The sequence below is a fragment of the Xiphophorus maculatus genome, chromosome 23 (assembly GCF_002775205.1).
Source record: "Xiphophorus maculatus strain JP 163 A chromosome 23, X_maculatus-5.0-male, whole genome shotgun sequence".
In the NCBI taxonomy this organism is placed as follows: Eukaryota; Metazoa; Chordata; class Actinopteri; order Cyprinodontiformes; family Poeciliidae; genus Xiphophorus; species Xiphophorus maculatus.
In genome coordinates, this window is record NC_036465.1 from 8,261,421 (window position 1) to 8,288,855 (window position 27,435).

At 36.5% G+C, this 27,435-nt stretch overlaps 1 protein-coding gene across 4 annotated transcripts in view; it reads right to left on the reverse strand.

Annotated features, from left to right (window-relative positions):
- drp2 (dystrophin related protein 2) overlaps positions 1 to 27,435 on the reverse strand; it is a 258,718-nt gene that overhangs the window by 114,269 nt on the left and 117,014 nt on the right. Inside the window, exon 3 of one of the 4 annotated variants that reach the window (XM_023328538.1) lies at positions 4,146 to 4,238. The exons of the other annotated variants lie outside the window; for them this stretch is intronic. The gene's annotated coding sequence lies outside the window, so the exon portion shown is untranslated. The remainder of the gene's footprint in view (positions 1 to 4,145; positions 4,239 to 27,435) is intronic. 4 annotated transcript variants of the gene reach the window in all.

The following is a 27,435-nucleotide window of genomic DNA, read 5'->3' on the forward strand; positions in this document are numbered from 1 at the left end:
GTCAAGCATATATTACAACCAGGCAGCCCTTGTTTTAGTTGTAATAATGCAAACATTTTTACTACGTTTGCGATGTAATATATTGTAAAGTTCTTACGTGAATCTGTATCAAATGAAAGAAACATAAAATAACACTGATAAAATATGAATCAATATTATTACACAGGTATACTCAATTGAAGCTATATTTAATAACTCTGTCCTGTGTGTAAAAGGAAACAACCTGAATCTCGACACAGCAGCAGTTTTATCCCATTATTCCATTCCATTAAACTCTAAAAAACAAACGCAGACAAAAAGCTTCTTTTATTCCAGACTTTTAGAGTGTGAGGGTATGTAAGGCAACATGAAGAAGTGCAATCCCCTCGATGGACCAAAGAGGGGAAAAAAACCGAGGGAGAAGCCCACGCGCACCAACACACAAACAGAAAACACACTCACACACTCAAATGTGTGGCTTTCAGGGCAGCAGGAGCCTTTCTGGGCTCACAGGTCCTGATATGAGGTTTCTCTATTTTTTATGCAATTCACAACATATGACTGAACACCAGCTGTGCTTCCAAATACGCCCTCAGAAACCCAAACCTCCCATACTGTATGCAAACGTGCACAGACTGTGATCAGGCCACGTTTGGTCAGTTTGTTCTTATCAGAGGGTTTGCAGGAAAACTAAGCCTATAGGCCTGACAGCACCAAACATCCATCTGCTGCAAAAACACACACATAACACACACAACTCTGGCTCAGATGTTAAATGAGCCGAGTTATGTGTTTTGATTTAACATTGTTCTTTTTTCTATGAACTACTGACAACATGCCTCCGAAATTCCAAGCAAAAATTAACTTTAGTTTAGCTTAGAATATTGCTTATGGTTATACTTGTTTAACACCTTGGATGGAGTAGCTTGTCAACAAATAACAATTTCTCCTTGATGATCAATAAAGTATATTGTATTTTATTCTTTATAAAGTTCAAAACTTCCAACTTTATACAAGTTTCTTCTTTTAATATACTGAACCGTATTAGAAATTATACATACTCCCATCTACAATTACCTTTTTCCTGGTTTAAAGCATTTTAGTTTGGTTTCTTTTAAAAACTTTTCCTCCAAGTTCAGGTGGACTTGCCTACAACAAAGTGAACCCGACATAAATTAGGAGGAGAAAACTTTGTTGCAGTGTCAACATTTGAGTTTACAGCTCCCCAATGAGGGAAAGACTTTCTTTCAAGGCAGACTAATCCCTTTTCTTTATCTTTACCCTCCTTTGCCTCCCCTCCACTCCTTTCTGCTGTGCATTCATTCTTCTCTCTACGGTTTCCTTCGTCTGTGGCGTTACCTCACTCCAGATCTGCTAGAGGAGGTTTCTTCTTTCTTTTTTTTACATGAATCATCCCCATCTCATTCCCATTGCTGTCTGCCGTTATCTCTCCTCTTCTTTTTCTCCCTCTTCCGGACTCAGACAGCTCTGGTTAGTGTAGGCGAGTCTTATATGAATCAGCACATCCCTCACAGACTCTTCTCCTCTCTCTGCCTCTTTCCCTTCTCTGGTAATCAGAGGTCACATGAGACTCTGCATGCAGTTAGCACTTTAAGGACCTTACTTGAGCTCCAATCCGCTAAAAGAAATGAAATCGGAACCTGTGTAGGGTTCTGACAGGTTTTATTTATTTTCCCAAAGTGTTTAGGAGTGAGGCAACAAAGGCCATGTTTGACACAATGAAGTGTGAGAGCAGAAAAGAGCCATATTTGTTTGTTTGGGATGTGAGTGCTGACAGTCAACGACCCCACCAGTGCCAACATCAAAATAAAACCCGGAGGGCAACAGATAGTTTGGAGGAAAATATTTGTTTCTACAGTGAACCCTGAAGAAGGGGAGACATTTCTGCTAGCAACCTGAGATTGGTGCAATTTCTACACTAAAATACAGCATCCTGCAAAACATTACAACCACAAAAAACTATTTTACTGGGCTATATGTAGTAAACAAAGGCAAAGAAGTGCATAATTGTTCAACGGAAAGAAAACAATACATGATTTTTGTTTATTTTAGCAAATCATCGTCTTAAGACGTGTGATATTTCTTTATATTCAGTTTTACTGAGTTTAGTGTAATCTCAGTATAAATCCATCTGTTCTGTGAACCTCTCAGAGGTGGTTTAGAAAATATTGAACACGAAAACGAAGGAACACATAAGACACATTTTAAAATTATTAAAGAGTTTTTAAATAGTTAGGTTATAAAATTTTATCCCAAATATGTCATATAAAAATAAAAATATGGCAAACTGCTGCAAAGCTACCAAAACCTAGACAGACTAGAAATTCAGATAAGTTCACAAAAACCCCAGTGTAACTCTGGAGGATCTGCAGGGATCCACAGCTCAGGAGGAAGATCCTACAGATAAAACTAAAATTACTCTGAAAATGTAATTTTTAATAGTAAGAACTGATTTATTTATATTTAGTTTAAAGATCCGACCCTCTACCTTATAGGTGTTAAAACGACTTGCCATTGATGAGTTCTGACCAACTTTCGCTCCTTAGTCCAACAACACTTCTCTTACTCCTTAAGTCAGTGTTTCCCAACCCTGGTCCTCAAGGCACAGTGTCCTACATGTTTTAGAGGTTCTCCTGCTTTAATGTCCCTGATTCAACTGATTGCAGTTCAAGAAATGCCTGTTAATTAGTAATCGATTGAAATCAGCTGGAATGAAGCAAAGAAATACCTAAAACATGCAGGGCAGTGTGGCTTGAGGACCAGGGGTGGGAAACACTGCCTTAAGTTATTAAAAGTGCCTTTAATAATATGGCACTTTAAGAACAATAAGACAGAAGATTGTATTTAAACTTACTTTTTAAAATCATGTTACACCTTGTGGGTCGTTTGTGTGCAAGCATCAAAATCAAACTCTGCGTGACTCAAAGAGATAATCAAGCAATGTGACGTGACTCACTTTTGAAAAATAAAACTACTTTATTTACATTTAAATAAAAAACTGAGTGTCATCCTGGAGCAGGACTTTCAACATACAGACATAGTTTTAAATTAATTATTGAAATAAATCCTTATTTCACTGTTATAATACCAGTCCAGTTAAAAGTCTGCAGCAAAACTGAAAACTACTGTTCACAATTGCTCTTCATTTAATCTGACTGAGGTTTAGCTATTTTTGCAAAGATAATTGGGACAAAAATGTCATCCCAAAAAGACGTGTCCAAAAAGAGGTGCAGCTCTAATTGCAGCAAAATGTGAGTTAGTAAAAAACATAATTTGACACTTCTCAGATTATTTTGGTGAATAATTTTAACAGCCATGTAGTGTTTTTCCTTCAGATTTGTCCACTGCTTTTGTAAGTCAAACACATAAAACTCCCAGTAAAAACAGCAGCGTTTGTGGTTGCGACTTTACAAAAGGTCGAAGGAACCACAATTCCATCAATAAAAAAAAGATAAGTGTCATTCAGATGTTTCAACCATCTGCTTCTCTGATGAAATCCTCTGCTTCATTGCAGGTATTCACCAGCTTACAGAACAAGACTTTGTCTCTTACATTAAACTTCAAAACCATGAGTCAAGCTCTAAACATGAATTATTTACAGTCCTGATTGGATGTGGCATTGCTCAGTCAAGAGGAAGTTCAGTGTTTTTCACCCCAAAGATACTGACAAGCCGCAAAATGACAAACGATATTCGGCTTCTGCTCGAGCCCCGACTCACTTATGTATTTTTTGTAGCAGGTTCAGACACAAATCGCGGCCCAATTACTCGTTTGGGGACAGAAACGACCACAAACCTTCTTGTTGTTCTCTCCTTTTCCTTTTCTTTGAACCACTCAACCCAAAAGAGCTTGGAAGGATAGTTTCCAGACAATGTGTGAATTTCAAATCAAAAGAGCTGCAGAGGATAAAAGATTGCACGCAGCGCTTTGCTGGATTTCACAGAAACAGAGAAAAGACAGTTTAACCGTGCAGATAAAGTATGAGAAGATCAAAGCCACAGCGTTGCTACACCGTGTGTACATGTTGATTTTAATCGAAAAAACTCAAGACTGAACCTCTGAAAAGCAGCTAAGGAGTCATGATTTACTCTCATTAACAGAGCTTTGCAGATAAATCAAATTCTTTCATAGTGTGCAAAGCCTACCTTAAACAGCACGCTTGCTGTGCCGCTACCACAGGTGAGCTGTCTGTATTTACCCAGTGCTGGCAGAGAATGCAAAGATGTATTAGACGTGCGCTAGAAGAAATATGGAAGAGGGGAAAGAAGCACAAACATGGGAAGGAGTCGGGTGACCTAAGCAGTGGAGATTTCTGTCCTGGTCAAAGCTCGCTCTGTCCTCATAGATTCCTGCTTACCCCTACGTTATCCCCCATTTTGCATCACGAACAGGAAAAGGCCATCTGCCTGTCCTTCAACCCACACACTGAGAAATGGGAATGCAACGTAAGCTCATATTGAAAAGAAAGTTGATGCACTCAACAATTACATTTCTAAGATTTTAACATAGCATTGACCCGATCTTCATCAGGCTTTATAAACTCTAAATATATACAGATAGTAAGCACAACATGGCATAACCCATAAAACCTACAACATATGCCTTACATCTACAACTGCATACATGTCTGTGCACACAAATACAGTACATGTACATACAAATCTGCTCTCAGCTCTTTCTCATAATATTTTCTGCTCAGATTCTTTTTGAGTGATTTATGTGTGTTTTATTAAATTAAGTTCCTTCAAAAAAGTAGAATTCAAGAATTTGAAACTACGCTGTTAAGTCCTGGATTGGATCATTGTTTTGTGATTTTTTACGACTTTGGGTATTTGTTTTAGCTATTTTTACCTGTCATCATCTTATGACATTTTTTGTCTTCCATTTTAATTATTTTCTGTGAACTGATTAAATTACAGTAGACCGAACATGTAAATATCTCATATTTAACATAAGACAAACTGTAAAAACAATGTCTATATCAAATTTAAAATGATTCAGATGATCAGTAAAACATCCTGATGTAAGCAAACTATAAAATGTATGCATCTTTGAGGTTGTATGTGAAAATATGGACATGCATTTGGATCTCCTAAAATATATTTTTGGTAAATATTAGGTTTCTTGTAGTTTTTCAAAGTGGCTTTTTCCAATAGTTTTCTTTCTACTTTTCTTGATATCTTTCAAATTCTTCCGATCATTTTCTGATCAGTCTCTTTACCTGAGTTGACAAACCTAAAGAAGTGATCTAGAGATGATCAATTGCATCTTACGCCTTCAATAACCAGCATAAAAATCGTCAGGCAGGACGTGAGGGAGTCGGCCGGGTTCCCGTTTTGAAACAAACACAGAAATAAGCAATTAAAGTTGAATCTGTCCAGAGAGGACAGCAGTGGGGACACACCAGACAACACATCGATTGTGTCCCTTTAAATGGAACGAGACTTTCCAGACACCCAGCGCATTCTTGTAACATTGTAGATTCTTTTCCCACACAGAGTGAAGGCCTTTTCATATTTCTGAGACCATTTTGGCATCTTGACTCCTTCAGTTGCTTTGGATGTCTTTACACCCACTGAGTTTGGTTGCTCTATGAGATGATGAGCAGCGTTGGTTCCATGTGGATTTTGTCGTATTTCATGATCCAATTTAGTTTAAAGTTTCAAAGAAGAAATGTAAAAGTCACACATCCAGTATTTTTTGAAAGAAAAACAACACAAATGATTGTTTTCTATAGTTAGCGGCCAACATCAAGATCTCTTATTTTACCCTGCAGATATAAACGACACACATTATTAAAGCTGTAACAATTCCTCGAGTGATTCGAGTACTTTGATTACTAAGATTTATTGAGGAAAATTGTCTGCCTCGAAGCTTCGTTAAATGTTGTTTTACTATTTAGCACACCATGTTCCAGACAGGTGATTATTTATGTTGCGCAACACTTTTACTTCCGCCTATCAGTTGCTGCTAAGTGCTAATTGTTAGCAGGATAACATCTAATTTTCAAATTTGGCCCAGGGGATTTTATTGATTGATTTTATCGGTTTTCAGGGATACGGGGGGCAATAAGCATCCTTAAAATGGCTGCTGCCTAGTGGCTGGTTCAGAGTGTATGCGGATGCAGATATAGACGAAACACACCGGAGTGCTATAGCTGACGGTTAGCGTAAGTGTAGCTTAACGGAAAATAAATTTACCTCCATCCCAGTCGCAACAAATGGGTGACAGAGCGCTTAGTGACAGCCCATAGCTGGTCGATGTGTTTCTGTGTGTGACAAAGGAGATAAATCCGGTCACGAACGTGGACATAAAAACAGTTATACATAGGGAGAGTTCATCTATTAAATTGACTGAAGATGAATACATAAACAAAAAACTGGAGTCTAGACTTTGTGAGCCTGCCTCTTTATTATTAAATTGAATATAATTTCAGATTTTTGCACAATCTTTGTCCAGGTTAAGTTAAAAAGTGAGCTGTTATTGTAACAATTACATTTTTTAAACTAATAAGAAAAGTTATTGTTAGCGATGCACAAATATGTAATTTTATTAATACTGCTGCTGTTATGACAGTATTTACCAACATTTTATTTTCTGAAAAATATATCCTAACTGATCGCTCGATTAATCATCAAAATAATTGATAGATTACTCAAATACTAAAATAATAGTTCACAACAGCCCTACATGTTATGCTTGCATTTGCAAAGATATGTTACGTTTATTCTTTGATGATAACTTTAATATTCTATAGTGACTTTTTCCATGGGAAAAATTGAGTCGAATGATGCTTAAGTGAACAAAAGGAAATGGAGCCTTGAACAAAATATTCCTCAGTGTACAAAACCAAACAGGTTGTCCACAAACCTTTTCACAATTTCTCACATACTTCAATGTTTGTGGAGATTTGAAGTGTTAGACAAACACATACTAATGCACAATTGTAATGGTAGCTGAAAAAAATGCAGTCAACTTTGAAATACTTAAAAAACATACTCTATAAATCAGAGTATGCGTTTCGCCTTGGTGTGTCAACACTTTGTAGAAGCGTCTTGATTTGCAACTACAGCTACAAGTTTTTCAAGCGATATTTCTCTGGCAGCTTTACACAACAACAGACCGGTTCTTTATTTAATTCTTACAAAAGACCTCAACCTCCGTCTCATTTGCTGGAGAGTATTTGTGAATAGTAATGTTTGAGCTCTGACTGGGCCATTCTAATACAAAAACAAACTATAATATAAATTATAATATAAACTACCTAAGTGTTTTAAGGGTTTTGTGTACAAGTTTATACTTTCATAAGCAGAGCAGAATGACTTTTGCCATGGTGCTCCACTTATTTGAAATTCCTTTGGGTTAATTTAAAATGTTATGGACACAAAAATTGAAATGAAAGGAAAAAAAGAAAGACAAAGATGGGGAAAAAGTTTGAAAGAAAAGAAAACAGACGTAAAGGCAAGAAAGAAGCACAAAAAAACAAAAGTCTGAATCTAAACCTGCAGAAAGAGATTGAAATCACGTGTGTTTTGATGGTGGATTCAAATCCAGACAGTCCGAGACGTTGACTAAATGAAAGAAAAAGATAAACAAACTTATAAAACTCACAGGGAGCCAGAGAAGAACAAAAACCATACATTCAAAGAAAATAAGATATAACAGGAGGAAGCAGCAAGAAGAGTAAGCAGAAGAGAGGTTTAAATACTGAGAGGGTGAATACTGGAACTAAAGACCTGGGGCCTTATGCATAAAAGAGTGCACAATTTTCACACTAAAACTTGGCGTACGGAAAAATTTTGAAAAGTGTGGTGCACAAAAAAAATCGGACGCATAAAGCCGTGCGCACACATGTGGCCACGCACCTTTTCTTTATAAATCCTAATTTGTGGGTAATAGAACGCAGCTGCTGGTCCGCCCCGTCTCCTCCCATAAATACATATGTAAATTAGTATAAATACACGGAAGTCTGTCACCATGCATAACCATGGCAACATCCTATAAATATTTATAATAATAATAATTATATATTTTATTTAAAAGGTGCTTTGAGGACACATAATGTCACCTCACAAAAATAAAATACATTTTAAAGAAAAAGAAATCCAAATTTAAAACATAAAAAATAAAGAGATCCTGCAAACTATAAAACCACAACATAAAAAAAGAAAAAAAAATTAAAGGTTGATGTGAAATGTTAGTTTCCTGCCATACATTGTGTTTTGCATCCATGGAAAAAAGCTCAAATTTGGTCTGACCATATTCATTCACTCATCTGTATATAGATAAAAAAGATTTGTAAAGTGCCCAACTTAAATGTTTGCACTCTCTGTAAGAACAGAGATTTCTGTTTTCTTCTGAGGCTGAAAGAGCAAAACAAACTTTTCCTCCTTCATCTCCATCCTTCACCTCCGAGGTTTTGCAGGACAGCTGCAGTTATGCTGGAGGTAAATTGCACACAGATGGACTCCATTTACTATTGACCATTAATTTCACTGGATTTGATTAGAGGCTAATACAAACACACTCTGTAATTTTCAGACTTTCACTTACAAAATTAAACCAGAAACCTTCATCCTCCCAAATCAACAACTTTGTGTTGGTCTGTTGCATAAAATCCCAACAAATTACAGTTTGTGTTTATAAAGTAGCAATGCTGAAATACTTTTACAAAGCCTTGCATTTTCTCTTCATATTGTAGATAAATTCAGTTTGCATCTAGCTTTGGATTTTGTTAATAGCCAGATAATTAGGAACGAAAAGCAATGCCTTTACATTGACATCACAGGATTTGGGGTTTTTCTTTAATGCTTTTTAATTCAAGGTCAAATTTGTACAAGACAGAAGAAACAACAAAACCTCATGTCTTGTCTTGTCTTCCCAAAATAACATACAGTCTGGAGATTTGAGGTTGAACGCAGCTATAACCCAAACTCTCTCTGGAAATTAGAAATATTGACTCGCTCCCTCTGTTTGGATCCAGCCTGAAAAATCTCACTTTGATGACACCATACGCTCTGAAATAACTTTTTCCCCATTTCTGTTTATAATTTTAATTCTGACGTTTTTTTTCTTTCTTTATATAATGTCCTTTGGTGTTTTAAACATCACTTATAAAAACATTTCTCTTCTTTACCATGTAACATTTAGATTTTAATGTATTTATTATTATTTATTTTGAATATGACTTCTCATTTATTACAAAATTAATATCTCACAACATCAAATAAAACTTAACACTGTAACTAATTAAAACCAATATAAGTTTTACAAAAAGAAACGGATTTCATAGCTTTTCCTATCTCCTAAGTCACATGCTTTAATAAGAAATAGACATTTATATTAAAATCCACCTTTGCTGTGACAGATGGAGAGATTGTAATTAAATGGAACTAATTCTGCACTGCAATTTAAAACACATCCTTCTGTTTGATGACTAAAGCCAGCAACATTTTGTGAAGATATTACACCCTCAAAAACAGCACTTAAGAGAAGTGTTAAAAACACACACACGCCTGCACACACACCCCACTCTGTTTTGGCAAAAGACGAAGTGGTAAAACTGCAAACTCTGCGGCGATGCTGTGCTAAGTGAGCGGCGCTGATTCGACTTTTACAATCATATGCCAAGCCAGCAGCGGCGGGGTATCAGTGACCAGGAGGCCTGCTGCTAAATGACATGTAAATACCACACAGTGTATTTTCTGAGTGGTATTTACCACTCAGAAAAGTGGTAAAGCGTAGAGGGGTGTGTGTGTGTGTGCGTGAGTTCTGGCTCGTTTCTGTAGCAGGCTCTTGGCTTTGTGCCTGACGGATGTTAGCAGAGGTTGGACCAATGCCTCTTTGCCTCTGTGCCCCACTGTCCCAGATCCCCTCAACAGCCACCAGTTACAAGAGGTAACACACACACACACACCCTGGTGTTTGCAGGCCTCCGAGCGAGCCGAGCTTCCCCTCGCTGCTGCAGCCATCACACACACTGCCTGGGAGGCTGCAGGAGCTCCGAGGGTTTGGCACAAATAATTTTTTTACATAAGAAATGATAAATACTAACTCTTAAGAAGTAGAGTTGTGCTGCAAGTAAAACACACACTTTCACGACTTCCAAACTGTCAAGCAGTCATAATGCTTTCAGGCAGCTGTCAGACTTCTTCTTCTCCCCCCTGAACTCTCATCAAACTGTATCCAGACTGCAGATTTATGGCAGTGATGATGTGAGATCTGGAGCGACCAAACAAACCCCAGGAGCAAGGACAGACTTTTACTTTCCCTCCCGCTGCTGCTTCCTTCCGGCTTCGTCACGACCACACATTGTCACGCCTGCAGTGCTTTTCTTACTAACTGGATGTTATGTTACCCTGTGTGCTTCATTATCTGCTAAATAATAAATCAACTCTCCCCTGGAGTAAATATGCCATTTACACACTTAATTATATTTGCATGGTATATTGCTTATTTTTGGCTTCCCAGGCAGTTTGACAGGACAATAGAAGCTCCGTTGATACTGACACACTGTAAAAACACTAAATATTGCAGAGAAGTTTTTAATAGTTTCTAGTGCAAATATCTTAGAAGACATGAAATAGGAAAACTAACTAACAAGTAATTTTTTAGCAACATATAAGAGCTTTTTTAAGTCAATGATTCCTTAATACTGGAATCACTGACAGATTATTTCACTGGTAACATAATAAAAAAATAGTAATAAGACATATTTTAATAAACTTAAACTTCTTATTCTGAAATGCTCACAACTTTTTGCAGTTTCATCATATCCTGTACGTAGATTAAATCATAATTAAGAGTGAAATAAGAGACATATTTATTTAAATTAAAAGATAGCTGTTGTTGCTAAAGCAGATTGGAGAAAAGCAAAATCACTCCAAAGTGGATTTTAAACAATGAAGTATAAAAATTCACAGAAAGTCAGGTTGAGAAACGGGTTAAACCAACACAGAAAAAACAGCCCAGGTATGAGGCTGGTAGCACAAATATCTGACAAAGATGGAAAACAAACAAGGAGTACAAGAACAGAGGAGGGTGATTAGCAGAAGTTAATCTATGTGGAGAGCAACAACCAATCAAAATGTTGTTACTGCTAGTTTTGTTTTAGATCTATCTAATTTATGACAGAAAAACAACAAAAATCCATTTCAGCAGTGACATCTGCTAAGCTAATTTTTCCTCATTTGCACCAAATTAACACCAGTTTTCTACAGACACAAATTTTTCCCTATGATCTTCAGATCTGCTCCTTAAGAAAACCAAACAGTTCCTCTGGCTGTTCCTCCATAAATATAGATAAACGTGAGCAAGCTTCCCTATAAATTAATGCATAATGTTTCATTTAACCATGAGCAAACTGCATCAGTGCAGAGAGGCAGGATTTGCTCGATGGGGTCATTTTAGGGTCAGAAGTAGAAGCATAAGCAAACTTTTCTACATTCAGCATCTGCAAATATTTCTGTTAATTTTTATTTTCTCTCTTAAAGAGTTGACAGGTAATGTTATCACTTTACCTATTTAAATCTTGATCCATTATAACTTGTGTTATTAAACTGTTGCCAGGTACTGTTACTCAGAATAACAGATGAATGAGATGTTGTGTTAAAGTGACACCATTATGTGGCAACCAAGCCAATACTTAAATAGAACCAGTTAAGAACAGGATGTTTAACCAGAAACACTGGAACCATTTTTGTGAAAAGTCTACAATATGTTTGTACAGAAAATGGAAAAAGGTTGGATTGCTGCTTAAACTAATGTTACACAATTCTATGGATGCTTGCTTCCCATTCCTGAAGCTTTGAACTTAGCTTTACGCACAAACTATAAAGCTATATTTTGATTTAATAAGTACAACTAATTAGAAATATAAACAATATTGGGAACACGTTATTTGAAAGGGCGTTAGAACTGTGTATAGCGACACTTTAAATGCGAAGTTTCATGAAAACTTGCATTAAAACTTAAGTTATTACAGCTGGAAACCAGCGATCAGGCCGTAATCTGGGAGTAGTGATGAACTCTGACCTGAACCTTCAGAGCCACATAAAGACAGTTACAAAGTCGGCCTTCTGTCACCTGAAGAACATTTTCAGGATTAAAGGACTAATGTCTCAGCCAGATCTAATGAAACTCATCCATGTTTTTATCTTTAGTCGCATTGGTTACTGCAACAGTGTTTTTACAGGTCTGATTAAAAAAATCAATCAGATCCAGAATGCTGCTGCTGGCGTTCTGACTAAAACCAGGAAGATAGAGCACATCTCGCCAGTTCTAAAGTCTCTACCCTGGCTCTCTGCAGCTCAGAGAATAGACTTTAAAATATTATTGTTAGTTTATAAATCACTGACCGGTTTAGCACCACAACACATTAAAGATCTGCTGTTGTCATAGCAACCTTCCAGACCTCTCAGGTCTTCTGGTTCAGCTCTGCATCCCCAGAGCCAGACATGGAGAAGCAGCATTCAGCTTCTATGTGCCACAAATCTGAAACAACCTTCCAGAAAACTGCAAAACAGCTGAAACACTGAGTTCCTTTAAATCTAAACTAAAACCCAACTTGTTTAGAGTTGCTTTGAGACATAATAAGGGAAACATTAATCAATAATCTGATGTGTAACAACGGCACTTGACAAATGTAATGTTTCAAGTGTTGACTGTGTTTGCATGACTTTGTATTTTTATGATGTAAATACACTGAACTGCCTTGTTGCTTAAATATGCTATACAAATAAACTTTATTGATTGATTGAAAAAAGTGCCAACTTTGGGCTTTATGGCAAAAACTTAAATTTTAATGCAATGTTGCATTAAAACTTGCATTAAAAGTCCACAAAAATGTCAACCTTACATTAAAATGTCAGTATTTATCGCATGACACTTCATCTACAAAAACTCTTTGAACAATCTGAGTTTTGAATTTTGATTTCTTTTTTTAAAATTTGAAATAAAGTGTTACCACAATATATAATATAATGTGTTTCAGAGACTCATATTGTGGCAAAAAGCTACAAGTGGATGTATGAAAGTTCAATACTGAGCAAACCGCCTGGGGCTGAATCCTCTCACAACCAGAAACTGAGGGTAAAAAGCTTTCATGATGAATAAAGATGAGTAATCTTTAACCACTTTAAAATAAAAAGAGTCTGTTTATTGATCAAGCTGTCAGAAAAATTAAACCAGAAAACAAACCAGAGTTCGACCTTGGTTTCAGCCGTTTCCCAGCCACATCTTATTTAGACCTTTTCCGTCAACAGTAATAATTAGATCAGCTACGACAGTGAAAGATTTTTCCTAAAAAGCACAAAAACATTCACTGCCATAACAAACACACCACATGTGTGAAACTCCAGGCCAAACCCGGCCCGCTTTAGCTTTTTATGTGGTCTTCTAGATTCTAGACTAAACACTAAATGTGCTTAAATATTACGTTGTTAATTAAATCAATGCATTTTTTTATCAGTTTACTGTCAAATTATATCAATCAGTCCCTCGAGTTTCTTGAGAATTATCGTGGGAATTCACAAAAAATCAAGAAATCCCAAAACTTTCTTGTGCTAATACATAATTGACATGATGCCGGCTCCTCCGACAACCACACTGTTATTAAGGCAGACTAATGGACCTCAGTTACCCTACACATTTTTTGAGTCATTTTTGCCTTGTAAACCAACACTTAGGTAAAGACAGCGGGCAGGAAAATTCTGTAACTAGTCCTACGTCGGGTCTGTAAGGTTATTAGCGGGAAATAACGGATAAATCAATGATAAAGCCCAAGAGGACAAATGAGGGACAAAAAAGTCTGATTGGATTTAAGTGTGAACGTGGGACAAAATGGGTGAGTAATTACTTAAATAATACCGGCTTATGAAAATCTGCCTTCAGAAAAATGCTTAGAAATAAGCAGTAGTATGAAACTGTGTTTAAATGCCAATATCGCAGTTAGCGCAGTCTGTTTTCATGCTGCCATAGAGCTACAGTAGGAATCTATACGCATAAAATCCAGTATAACTACCTTCACTTATTGATCTGGAAATTATTAGATGTTTAGCTTTGTTATTTTAATTTAACTGAGTCGTGAGTCCTTAGCACGGAGCCTGAGCCATTAGGAGCCCTGAGTTGTTAGCCGTGAGTTGTTACGTCTTAGCACGGAGCCTGAGCCGTTAGCCATTAAGTCTTAGCACGGAGCCTGAGCCATTAGCCGTTAGCCATTAAGTCTTAGCACGGAGCCTGAGCCATTAGGAGCCCTGAGTTGTTAGCCGTGAGTTGTTAAGTCTTAGCACAGAGTCTGAGTCGTTAGCCGTGAGTTGTTAAGTCTTAGCACAGAGTCTGAGTCGTTAGCCGTGAGTTGTTAAGTCTTAGCACAGAGTCTGAGTCGTTAGCCGTTAAGTCTTAGCACAGAGTCATTAGTCGTGAGTCGTTAAGTCTTAGCACAGAGTCTGAGTCGTTAGCCGTGAGTTGTTAAGTCTTAGCACAGAGCCTGAGCCGTTAGCCGTTAAGTCTTAGCACAGAGTCATTAGTCGTGAGTCGTTAAGTCTTAGCACAGAGTCTGAGTCGTTAGCCGTGAATAAAAAGTCACATTTACCGTCACAAATAAGCAGATATTTCCAAATTAAAACCACAAACATGATATTTTAACAGTTTGTGAACCCGTTTTATCAATACATTCTGGCACAACTGGCCCTTTAAGAGCCTTCATGATCTTAATTTGGCCCAAAACAAAAATGAGTTTGACACCCAAGCATTTTAGACAAAAAATGCTTGCAGATTATTGATGATTAATCTTATTAGAGTTTCTAGTTTCAAAGTTAGACTTTTTTAATTTCTACGCTGTTTTGTAAAAGAGTCAAATATACAGATGGAATAGATTCAACACAGAAACAATTTCAGTTTGAACATAAAGCCTGAAAATCCAACTTAGCATCTATGAAAGGAATAATCCACAAACGAACTCCACAGATCTTATTAACAAACTCCAACATTTGAAGCAACAAAGTATTTACTAAATTATTTTCATTTAAGAACTGAAGCAAATCTCACATATCACACAAACTATATATTGGCTTTACAACCAATCACAACAAAGTAGAGGTTTAAAGCAAACAAAAATAATTTCTTTGTGGCATCTGGGTCTAAATCAAGGTTAAAGAAGAAAATGTAAACACTAAACACTTCCAGCCTGCTGGCACAAAAACTCAAGAATCTTAGTTCTCCAGGAAGAGGATAAAATTATTACAAAGGGAATCAGAAACCCACAGGTTGTGCTGCAGGTAATTGTTTTTTTAAGTGTTGCATTTTCCACAAACAAAAACACAACTTACTTCATTATTAAGCTGAAAATAAGGTCCTATTTTCTGTAACTGCTGTTTTTAGTCAACACAAAACTCAGCAGAGAGACAATCAGCCATCCCCTCAAAGGGCCGTTTTAAAGCCACCGATTATCCAAACATGCATGTTTTTACACCATCAGGGGATATCCTGCTTGCTTGGGGAGTAAAACATATTCACTTTGTAAATGAAAATTGCAAAGCTAATCTTAATGGGTTTTAAAGTTCATTACATATGCAAAAATGGGCCATAATGATTAACTTACTGATTAAAACCTCGTTCCCAGGTGAATGATTTCAGGCCCACGTTTCACAGATGAAAATAGACTAAAAAGTTTATTGGCTGCGGGCGTCGAGGAGGATCTTTGAAGCTCCTGAGCCAAACGCAGAAAGACGCCCAGTGGTATTTAGTTTTAGATTAAATAACCTGGTATATTAAATCTCTCTAGAAGAAGAGTTTTTGTCGTACCTGGTGTGTGTCGCTGAAGATTTAACCAGTTCTAAAGCAACTTATAGTCAGAGTTGGGTATTAACTAGTTGTATATTTACTCAGTTACATTTACTTTTAGTGGAAAAATAAAACTTTTAAGAGTATTTTTACTACTCTGTACTTTTTACTTTTAGTTCAGTAATTTTATTATGAAGTATCTCTACTCTTAGTTGAATAAAAACAGTGGGATTTTCTCCCCACTGTTAACATGTTTTAACTAAAAATTCACCAAACACACACCTGCAGTTCTTGTTGAAGTTTTATAAATTATTTTATTCAGAGAAAACGATTTGGCCCGATTTTGTTATTTTGTAATGATGTTATTTATATGAACAATTTTGTTTTTTAAAATACCAAAATTTCCACATCATTTTATATTTTGGTCTGGCTGATGATGTAATTTTTAAATATTACTGATTCGCTGAGTCACCCTTTTACCACCTTTTTATCACTTTTTTAATTTTGGGTTTTCTGCCCACCTCTGATTATAATATCAAAGGCATGTAGTAATTTATCAAGAGAATAAATGTATTATTTTGATCTTTATCTGGATCACTTTACTGAGGAAAACCTAAAAATAAATATCCATAAATTACAATTAGACAGTATTTCACGTTTGATATTCTCATCTTCTGACAACAGCCTTTGGTGTGTTTGTAAAAAAGAAATCAAAGAAAATTTTAAAAAAGAAAAGAAATGCACCTACTGTCTCACGATTAATTTGAACAGTACACAGATTAAAAGTCAATCCAGTCGCTGCTTCCTGCTGTGCAGCGATGCGTGCAGAGTAGACATCTGCTTCAAAAAGAGGTAATTTATCAAACCCCAATTGAAATCCACATTAATTAAGATGCGTTTCATTCACTGGGAAATTAAATATTCTTGTGGGCGAGAGCGGCAGAACCAGCTGAAGTGTAAGGCAGGCAGGTGTTTATGTTTTTAAAGAGATTGTCTTTAAATTTATCTCATTTTTCATACGCTTGTTTTTAATAAAAGGAAACTTTCTCCCGTTGTTTCTGTCACATCAAATTTCAGTTCAGAGGTTTGGTAAAGAGATACGTTTATTCTTTTTCCTTCCTATTAATGCTTCTTAGCTCTATTTCCTTTTAGCAGTCTATATGCATTATCACACACATTTCCTTAAAATACTTACTAGAGATACAGAATGAAAAAAAGAATCTGCAAAAATAAAGTGTTTTTATATTCTCTGAAAATGCATTACCTGGCGGGGTGTCTTGTTAATGTATGAAAGATAAATATAGCTCTAAATGGAAAATGGCAGAAAATATGATTTTATATGCAGCATTTCCCTCTGTTTGTTAGTATCTGGATTCATAATCTATTTATGCACATTGGCAGCAGTCACTGAGCAAACAGGACGAATTCAGCTACAACATTTTCTGCACCTGGCATCTGAATTCAGCTGAAATCTCTCCTACTAATATGAGCCATTATGAAGGCGCAGATCCAGAGCAGCTTCACTGATACTGGCGAAGCCATCATTTTTGTCAAGTGAGGCGTGTTTATATGAATATCAGCACTGGAGTTATTTGTTTTTTACGTTTTTGCACCAAAAACATTAAAAAACAAAACACAAACTAGAGAGCAGATTTTTACGGGTGCAGTTTCCATCACAGCAAAGGCATCACCTTTCTCTGGCAGTAAATTTAAGTGCTAAATATATCAAGCACCAACATTTTAAAGGATAATGATTTCTAAGCATGGAAAGTAACTTTGGGGGTTGTAGCTACAGGAGAATTATACTGATGCTCATAAACATAACATTTGCACAGAAGCAGTTTGGTTTCAAGGCCAAATAAATCCACTTGTAATGTGTCATTTTGGTGCAGAAATGATCATAAGACAAATGTGATTCAGGAAGTTTTATGAATAATACACATAATAAGACAAATCAGCTGCATGATAGCAATTTTCTTTAGATGCCACATTCCTAATTTAATAGGCGTTGTCCACAGAATCTGTGAACTAAAGATGGTAAAATAAAGATATTACTTTTACATCTTTAATGTGTCTGCTTTGCATCAGAGGTTTGATGACAGTAAATAGGAGAAACAAAACCTGAAACAGAGTTCCCACAAATAGGAGTTATTGCAAATAATGTCTTAATTTATTTTAAAATAAGTTTTTATTCACTGTCACTTCTGACATTTCTGATCAGAAGAGACTTGTCACCTGACATCTCTCCTTCAGTAGAGATTTAACCTAAAGCAGACTTTAACTATGACCTGTTTTCATAGGTGAACATCCCAGATCTCCTACTTAAAGACTTGAGAGTCTGAGTTTTAATCCTTAAATTCCAGATATTAAAAAAACATCGTAGAACTCAGTCAAATAGCTACTTATCGCTCTGTATAGAAATATATTTTGCATCCTGAATTACCTTCACTCCTGTTGTGAAGACTGTGTTATGACTTTATGACTGTTATTCAGTCATAAAGAGCTATTTTATAACACAATCAAGTAATTACATTAACTTCCGTTGTTATAAAGATGCAATATACAGTACAGACCAAAAGTTTGGACACACTTTCTCATTCAATTCAATGAGAAGGTGTGTTCAAACTTTTGGTTTGTACTGTATATCAAATAAGGCTTAAAAGAAATTTGAGTTTGTAATTTAAAGTCTTGAAATTGGGCTTCTGTCTCTTTAAGAAACTCCTGCTTTTTCTGAAACTCTGCTTTCAGGAAGTCATCACATTATCGCTCCTCTATTAACCCTTCAACAACATTTGAACAATGTTTCACTGAGAAGTAGGTCATATAATAAGCTCAGCTTATTCCACCAGATGTTTACTGCTAGCTAGTCTGAAGGAGCAGAGTGAGGGAGTCGCGGGCGACGGCAGCTTTGTGAGGCAGAAGCTCGGCTTGGAAACTGCAGCTAAGAGGAGGAGCTGTGTCTCGAAGGTGGGGCTAGGTCCACCCAGGCATTTTGAACAGCTGAATGGTTGCCATGGAGATTACAGGATTTCTCAAACAAGCATGAAAGAATCAAAGCGACACTCCAGGTATGTTTTTGATGACGGAATAACATTATAACATGAGTTAAAGCTCAAAAGTGTCCATTTTAAATGATACTTCTGCTTTATTTGTCCTGATTCAATATTCAGTTTAAAGCAAATTACCCAATAACAACAAACTCATTCAGTAAAATTACTTTAAATACAAAACTGATCTGCTTTTACAACTAGCTTATTCCAGCTCCCTAAAAAGTTTAGCTTTTTGAAACACCAAGACTTTCAGCATCTTGTCATTTATCCCACAATTTTATCTGTTACTGAAATGAAATCAATCAATGTGAAAAAAAAGAAACAGGAGCAGAAATCTTGCATAATTCTTAAGTATTATTCACAGCAAAATATTCAGCCACAGTTTGATTTACTGCACCACCAGCCCACACTGACATAAATTTGTAATTATTACCACTGGTATAAGTGGGCTAGTAGGGCTAAGCCCTCCCTGACATTTACAATAAAGTTGTTAAAATAAACAACTTAAAATTAAATACTTAAAAATAAATACATTTTAGAAATAATGTATCACATTTTGTTACATTTTCAACAAACCTGGTGTCAAACCGCCTAGGGAAAATCCCTGGGTCTTTCCAAAGGGCTAACTTCTGACAGCCCCATGGACCTTACCAAGCTCCGCCCACAACCGACCCACGTGACCGCAAGTCTCACAAGCAAAGCCTCGCAGCGTATTGTTTCTATGTAAACATGACAGGATTAGTGCATCATTTCTACTGGATTTTCACAATATATCAGCTACTACAATGGACAGAGGAACTAACAAGTTCATGTCATCATCTGGGAGGAGGTTACTGGTTTCTCGGTCACAAGCTGGTTGCAAACCTGAGGCCAGCAGGTGTCAGTCAGTTATGGTAGATCTGACATTTGGTTTGATGACCTCAATATGAGAAGCTACAGACTGATAGGAGGAACCAAAGAGCTCTGTAAAGGTAAAGGCAAATCTTCTGAAGTTGGGATATAATTAATTTAATTTCACATAATTACCACGGTAGAAGCCATTTGTTTGTTAAAATTATATGAAATATATTTGTTCTATTTGATGTTTGTTGTGAATGACGTAAACTCACAAACGAACGAGGTAATTAGTCCAACATTTAGAAACTACAGCGGCTGTAATGCGCCACAGCAAAGGTAAACAAAGGTAAAATAACCTGAACAGGTGATCAACTCAAAACCACTCTTACCTTTTTACTCTCTCTCTCTCTCTGTAGTTTAAGCACACCTGTTACCGTGGCAACCGCCTTCGCCCCGCAAGACGAGCAAAGACGTTCAAAACATAACATTCAGTCCATTACGATATCAAGTTTCCAGGCTTGATATTTATTTCTCGATTATTAATCAGCGCTTCCCTGAACACAGTGATGGTTGATTGACTAGCTGTACTTGGTGCTAGACTGGCTAACACGAGTAACAGTTTAGTCCAAAGCCTTTTCTGCTAAAATAAAATCTTTAGTGTATGTCAGATACAGGTACATTGCATATTGATCTGGTTAGCTAAAGTAAGACTGTGTAGCAGACAGGCTTCAAGGTGTAGAAGTTGTATCAGTTCTGCCATTATGCTGTACTTAGCTAACGGGAAGCTAACGGTGTGTTTGTGAGACGGCCACGCACGTGACCACGTAGAATGGACATCAGCCAATGAAAAGCGGCCCCTCTGGTAAGGTCCATTCAGCGTTACTGTCTGTCACAGCTCAGAATGATTGACAGGCGTCTAGCCACGCCCCCTCAGTTTGCGGCTCATTGGAGCTAATTTTGGTCAGCCCAGGGCCAGCCTACAGTGGGCCAGATTTGGCCCCCGGGCCTTGAGTTTGACACCTGTTGAGTAAAGGAATAAAAACTATTGTAGCACCGCTGCTGAATCTTTGGAGCCAGATGCTACCAGGGTAAGTCTGATACAGATGTCTTGCATATATTACTGTGGCTACTAACACATGCGAGAAAGACTCCATGTTTGCTCTCCATGTGTTTATTTCATTGACTGCCCTGAGGGCTATATGTAAATTGCAACCGTGGATCCATAAAATTTTTTGTTTACATGTCATTGAAAGAGGTTTTCTTGTTTCTAAATGAGAGTCTGATAATAATGACTGAAATTGCAGTTCAACCGCTTGGAACACCAGTTTGTGCTGATGACGACCTGCTGATGTCGACCTGACATAATAAAGGCAGCTGAAAGCACAAATCAACAGGGGAAGAGCTTTAATGGATTCAACACTCCGCTGAGGCCCATTTTAAGGCATGAATCTCATTAAAACAGCAAGAAAATGGTTTTTGACAGCGAGTGGAGTGACATTTGGTTATCTACTCCACTATTCACTCTCCTTGCCTGCCAGCCTTGTCACTTCCTGTTTGCTGGTGGAGCTGTGGAGACTCCAATAGTTAGCAATCCGGTTGACAGCTCGCTGTCCATTAAAAAACCGACTATAAATTTCTCAGAGTATTTCCAGGCGACGATGCGAGCCGCATAACTTCAAGGGCGGCCTTTACCGAACACGAAGACGTTCACACCGAACAACCAGCAGCGGGAAACGCAGCCGTGGCGTTTTGTCTGTGTCACAGTTTCCTGGGACTCAAGCTCTTACTCCAACTGTGTAATTGGGACAGCCAGAACTCCAGGATGGGACCGACTGTTCAGGCAAACAGGGTCATGTCTGTTTGTCTCTTGCTCAACACAAATAGAGTGATGAAAAAAATATGTTGCTGGAGTCATTTACATGCTTCAAAACAGGGCAGTCTGAGTGGAAAACACACTGCAAAAACACAAAATCTTACCCAGTAATTTGGTCTAGTTTCTAGTGCAAATGTCTAGTGCAAAAGGAAAAAATTACTTAATATTGATTGAAAAAAGTGCTAGTTCCACTGGCAGATTATTTCACTTATAAGAAGACATTTTTCCCAAATTATTAAGTGAAATAATTTGCCAATGCAACTGCAACTTTTTCCATCAATATTAAGAATTTATTGACTTGAAACTAGCTCTGATATCTTGCTGTAAAGTTACTTGTAAGTTAGCTTTGTCTTAATTCAAGTGAACTGAGACATTTGCACTAGAAACTAAACCAAAGATTTAGTGTTTTTGCAGTGTATGGGATGAAAGTGGGATGCAGAATAATGAGTGGTCGAGGGAAGGAAAGCATAACATTAATGATAAGATTAACTAAATAATTCCTCAAAACTACCTCAGCTGTACTTTAGATGTGAATAAAGTCAATGCTGGTGCTGATTAGAGGAACCAAAAAGGGGTCAAGAAGGGAAAGATAAAAGGAGACAATAATTACTTTCAATAAAACAAGTCAGTGTGGATTTCCATGGTTGAATGAACAGCTAATGATAGAAGGGAGTATAAAATATTCAGGTAGCAGCGCTCACCTCCTGTGGAAGTTTGAGTCCTTCATTAACCTTCTTTTTACAATCCTTGCTGCCTCCAACTCAAGGATTATCAAATCTGTACATCCTTACAACAGACTGCTTGTCTAAATTTTATTAATCTTTGTTATAATCCACCAAAAATAAGTTCGGAAGGATGAATCATTTTCTCTTTAGTGACTTTTATTACAAATTTAAAGAAGCAAAGATGATGATTTAAAATGTTTATTTATTTATTGATCGAAATAATTAGATGTACTAAAGGATTATAATTACTTGTGATCACACTAAGATCGATTTTCTTCTAATTTAATGAAGTAAACACAAAAATACTAACATGAATGCAACAAAATTGATTTCCAAATAAAGAAAAACTTTCAAAATATTATCTAAGCTGATTGAAAAGGGATTAGAGTGTTTCAAAGTTTTATTTTATTTTTTTCCCTTCTGAAGTTTTAAGAAAGAGTTTGAGATATACTGCAAAATGCTAATCTTGAGTAAAAAATCAAGGAGAGGTTAAAATGTTTCAGTTTTCTTTCCTGTTCTGTTTCTGCATAAAAAACAGGAAGTGCCGACTTTGACCAAAATGTTGGAACTTCCACTGAACTTCGTCGTGTTTGTTTTCGTAGCCGACAGGAAAATCTCACCTCAAAAGGTGTTCACTCCTAATTCAGGTAACCAACGCTCTTTGGATGGTTTTCCACTCTGGATTACTCTAGAACAGTCTTTCTCAAACTGCAAACTGCAGTACCCAGACCACTGGTGGCCCCTAGTGGTCAGTGAGGTACTGCATCTGAACGACAGTTTATTTGCAGTGACTTGAGCTCAAAGCGCGACGCTACAGTTAGCTTACCAAAGGACTGTGTTTAAAAATAATAATGGACAAATGGCTTAAGACTGACTAACTGAAGATACCGGTGGAAAGTTTCTCAGGGTGAGTTGCAGAACATTAAATTTTGAACAATACATAGCATGCAGATCTCGGTCTAATTCTGTGCTGAATGCAATAATATGAACAGTGCTGCACCCCGCGCTAACTAACTGCATCTTGAGATCTAAAATAAAATTATTTATGTTGGGCTACCTACTGGCTGAAAGAAACGTTCAAGTCTGATTTTCTTTTATTATGCTTCTAAATCACAAAGAAAGCATAAAATGTTATTTGTAGTAAATTACTTTTTTATTTCAATGTATTTCTGTCACTGGAAAGCTTAAAATCCATACTTTCAGATTCTGTAAGTAACTCAAAACACCCAGAGTAAACTTGTTGGTTTTATTCTGGACAGTCACATTTACAAAGAGAATGAGTTTAGAGACTAATATTTTAATTTCAGGTTGTATACAGTATATTAAGATGTTGTGTTATTGCGAGGCCAATTTCATTTTAGGCATTTAAAAAATTAACGTTTTTGAATGATGCTGAGCATTTTGAAGTTGTGATGGAAAAAAAAACATTAAAACTTGATAAAAACTTTACACAAAAATGTTTACCACAACTAAATGCTGCAAAGTGACCAGGTTTGTCTTTTACCCAGAATTTAAATCTCATTACGTAATCCCTCTGGGTGGGATAGGATGGCATCACAAGCCAATAATCCAAATGAAAAACTAAAAAGAGAGCAAACAATGGCTCTTCTTCTTGATGTTCTTTTTTACCAGATGGAGAAAAACGATCCAACACTTTAGGTTTTCTCTCCATATGGAAACGAAACGTGCAATTTCCAAATTTGCAGCGAGTAAAAAACAAACAATAATTACGTTTCAGTGAGCTTGGCAATAATGGCCATAGATGATAAAGTGGTGAAGGATGTTAAATGATAAAAACACTGACTGCAGGCAAGAGAGAATAAATGCTTAAGCAGATGTCAGATGTTGGGCTGGGGAAAAAAATAGTTTAAAAAATCAGTAATGGAGCATTTAAAGTGTCCTAAATCTGAAACGACAACATGACATTTACACTGCAGCACCGACGGCTGTTTAATCTCACTAGTGGAGAGCAGAAATTATGCTTCAATCCCATTTTTGACCCGTTAAAATAAGGAAAAATGCACGTATTGAAGCCCAATAGGTCCTGCAAATGTATCTTTGAAATGTCATTGTGAGCAAAGCAAAAATATTGAGCCTTTTTGTAAACATAGTCTCAATCAAATACATACAAGTCACTTAAATTTAATGATAGAAAATATTTTCAGACATCCCTTACAATACTGCATATTAGGGCCAAGCTACAAGAATTTTTGTTAAATTACGAGTAGTCATAATATTGGCAAAACAAACAAAACTTTACCAGAACATCGTAAAATTAAGGGGAAAAGTCATTTTAACTCTTTATGTGCTAAATTCAAAATGGATATAATGGATATTTTTTGCTTATTTTAATTGTACGCCGTTCCTTCAATGTCCTGTGAGTAAATATATATTTGTCCATTCATCCATAACAACTGGTACTTTCAATATCCAGTTGTTATACTCAAGTTATATTAAGAGTGTTTCATCAGATTAATTTCACTTCCTACTATGGCGGGAGAGGGGGGGGGGAGGTGACATTACCGTAATAACCCGAGATTGGCTGGAAAGCGCAACAGAAACCATTGGAATTTTTCAGATAGCGCCAAGTGTGGTGGAATTACGGTACTGCAAATTTGGCTAGATCGCCAGCGCTCCGTTTAGGACTTATAGCGTTAATAAGAAAAAGATTTAACTGAGAGGGTTTCTAAATGGATTTAGAAACAATCACACGTTTAAGAGTTCATATTTTCTCATTGCTTTCACTCTGCAGAAATCCCAAACCTTTCCCAGGTTTCAGTGATATTCAGAAAATCCAAGCAGTTCAGGGTTTGCCTCAAGGCCCATTAAATATGCTCAGGAAATTCTAAAGGAGATATTTTCAGATATATTTACCCAATAACTCAGTCTTTAAGGCAGTATTCATATCTCATAAACTAGCTGGACTGAAGAGTTTTGCCTCTTGGCTCAACTCCTTCTTCACCAAACAGACAACAGTAATGCCCTCTTTATTGCAGATAAAGCTCCAGTCCGCCTCTCCATCCTCAGCTCAATCCGGCCAGGAATCGCTAACAACACACCAATACACACACCCTGGACAAAGTATAAGGTACACCATGTTAGTTTTGAGTTTTTCCTGTCATGACCTCCCAAAGAGCTTTAAGAGCTCCTCCATTATGTCTGTTGACACCATTTACATATGTTGAGGTTATGGTCAAAAAAGGCAACTTTACATAATACCTCCACCTGGTTTTAAAAGAGGCATTGGACAGGTGTACCTAATAAACTGGCCAGAAACTTCTACAGAGGCAGTGACTCATCATTAGTGACTCATCTTACTTTTTTTAAGGATCTTTGAGAAGCCGACTTTAATACCAGCTGCATCAGAATCGCTTGATCTGCTTCAGAGCACATAGAAAGTCATTCCTTAAAGACACAGACAGATTGAACCGGGAAAAAAGTCAAACCTCACAACAACACTGCACCACACAACCTGCTCAAAAACATCACAAACAATTTCATAAACTGAACATTTTGATCCTGAGAAAACGGACACAGCTCCTGGTTCAGAACAGAACAAACTACATGCCTTTTAGTGCTACTCTTACTTTAGTTTTCTTTCTCTGACTCTCATCCAAAGCGCCATTACAAATAAAACAATGAAAAGTATCATCTCTATATTCTGTTACAATGGGGTTTTTTTAGTTATACATGCCAAAAACTCAATTACAAACTGTTTAAAGTTCAGGAAAATGAATTATAATCTACTAAATAAATAAAAGGCCAAACCCAGTAATAAGGTTAGCGGAGCTCAAATTTCTCACATAATAGTTCTATTGATTGTCCTTTATAACACAATGATTTTTTGTTAGGTTTTTTTTCCAGATTCACTGATTTGCAACAGAAAATAATTACTTCGCCTACAGATGAACAACAGTCACAGTTTCAGTGAGGTGGCAAAACTCTGGAGTACTTTATGAATATAAAAGATGTACAGAAAAAAAATGTTTGTTTGCTTTAGCCTGGAGAAAACAAGGAAGGTAAATCAATGTCAATTATTCATAGTTTGTGTGGAAGCAAGAAAAGGTAAACAAAAAAAACTGCAAGGAAGGTTGAATATTGAGCTAAAATTGTTTAAAAAGTGTAAAGTTTTCCCAACAGAAAATATAGACAAAATATATTATGTGCAAACAACAACTTTGTTTTTGGAAGACGCCTTTGTTGTGTTTAGGTTGCTGTAACTAAAACTTTCTTATTTTATGTTGCGCTATATGGATAAATATAATCCAGGTGCTTTAAGACTTCACTGATAAAACATTCAGAAACAAATTATTATTTAGAAAACTTTTTAATTTCAGGTTCAAATATACAAACACTGATTGGGAGACTGCTTTAGTTTTACTTTGGTTTCCACTGGGGTTTTTTTGTTGTTTTGGGTTTTTTGGGGGTATTTTTGGTGTAAAAGTATTTGAGCCTTGAACCTGCAATTTTGAAGTCAGAGACAAAAATCCTTTAGGAGTTTTGTAATTGTAGATTTTTTTTTCAGTCTTTCACAAATGCAAAACAACAGTCAGACCTCTTCAAATTCTTAAATACAAGAACACAGATGGTATTCTATGGGTCAGATGTTAAAAAACAAATCTTACACTTAGTTTTCCCCAAAACAAATCCACATACCTTTTTTGGAAAAATATACTTTTTGTCACTCGCAGACAAAAAAAACTGTTGTTGAACTCCCACAGATTATTCAGGAAGGTGCTCGGATTTCATTTGTTGCAAAATATAAAATCAAAATATAAAAATCCCTGCCATAGTATTTTGCTCCACTCAGCAAAAATGTAATTAGTTTTACAGTTGGAGTAAAACTAATTAAAATAATTGTATTAACATCTTCACCCAGACCAATTTTTTATAGTTTTTCCTTAGCACAGACAAGTCAATGAATGCAACTACACAACACTGCTGATAAAACCACTCCACAAGTCACACATCACTGTTCAGCAAACACTTTGTATATAGTATGTATGCCTGTACAGCAGGGGGTGCTGCCAAACTATTTATCTAGTAATACCACAAACCAATACGCCTAAGGGGCCCAGTGCTATTTACAACCTTTAGCTATACTAACAAGCAGCGCATATTAAAAATCGTCAAGACGTTCCACCAACTCCTAAAAATGCATAAATTCAAA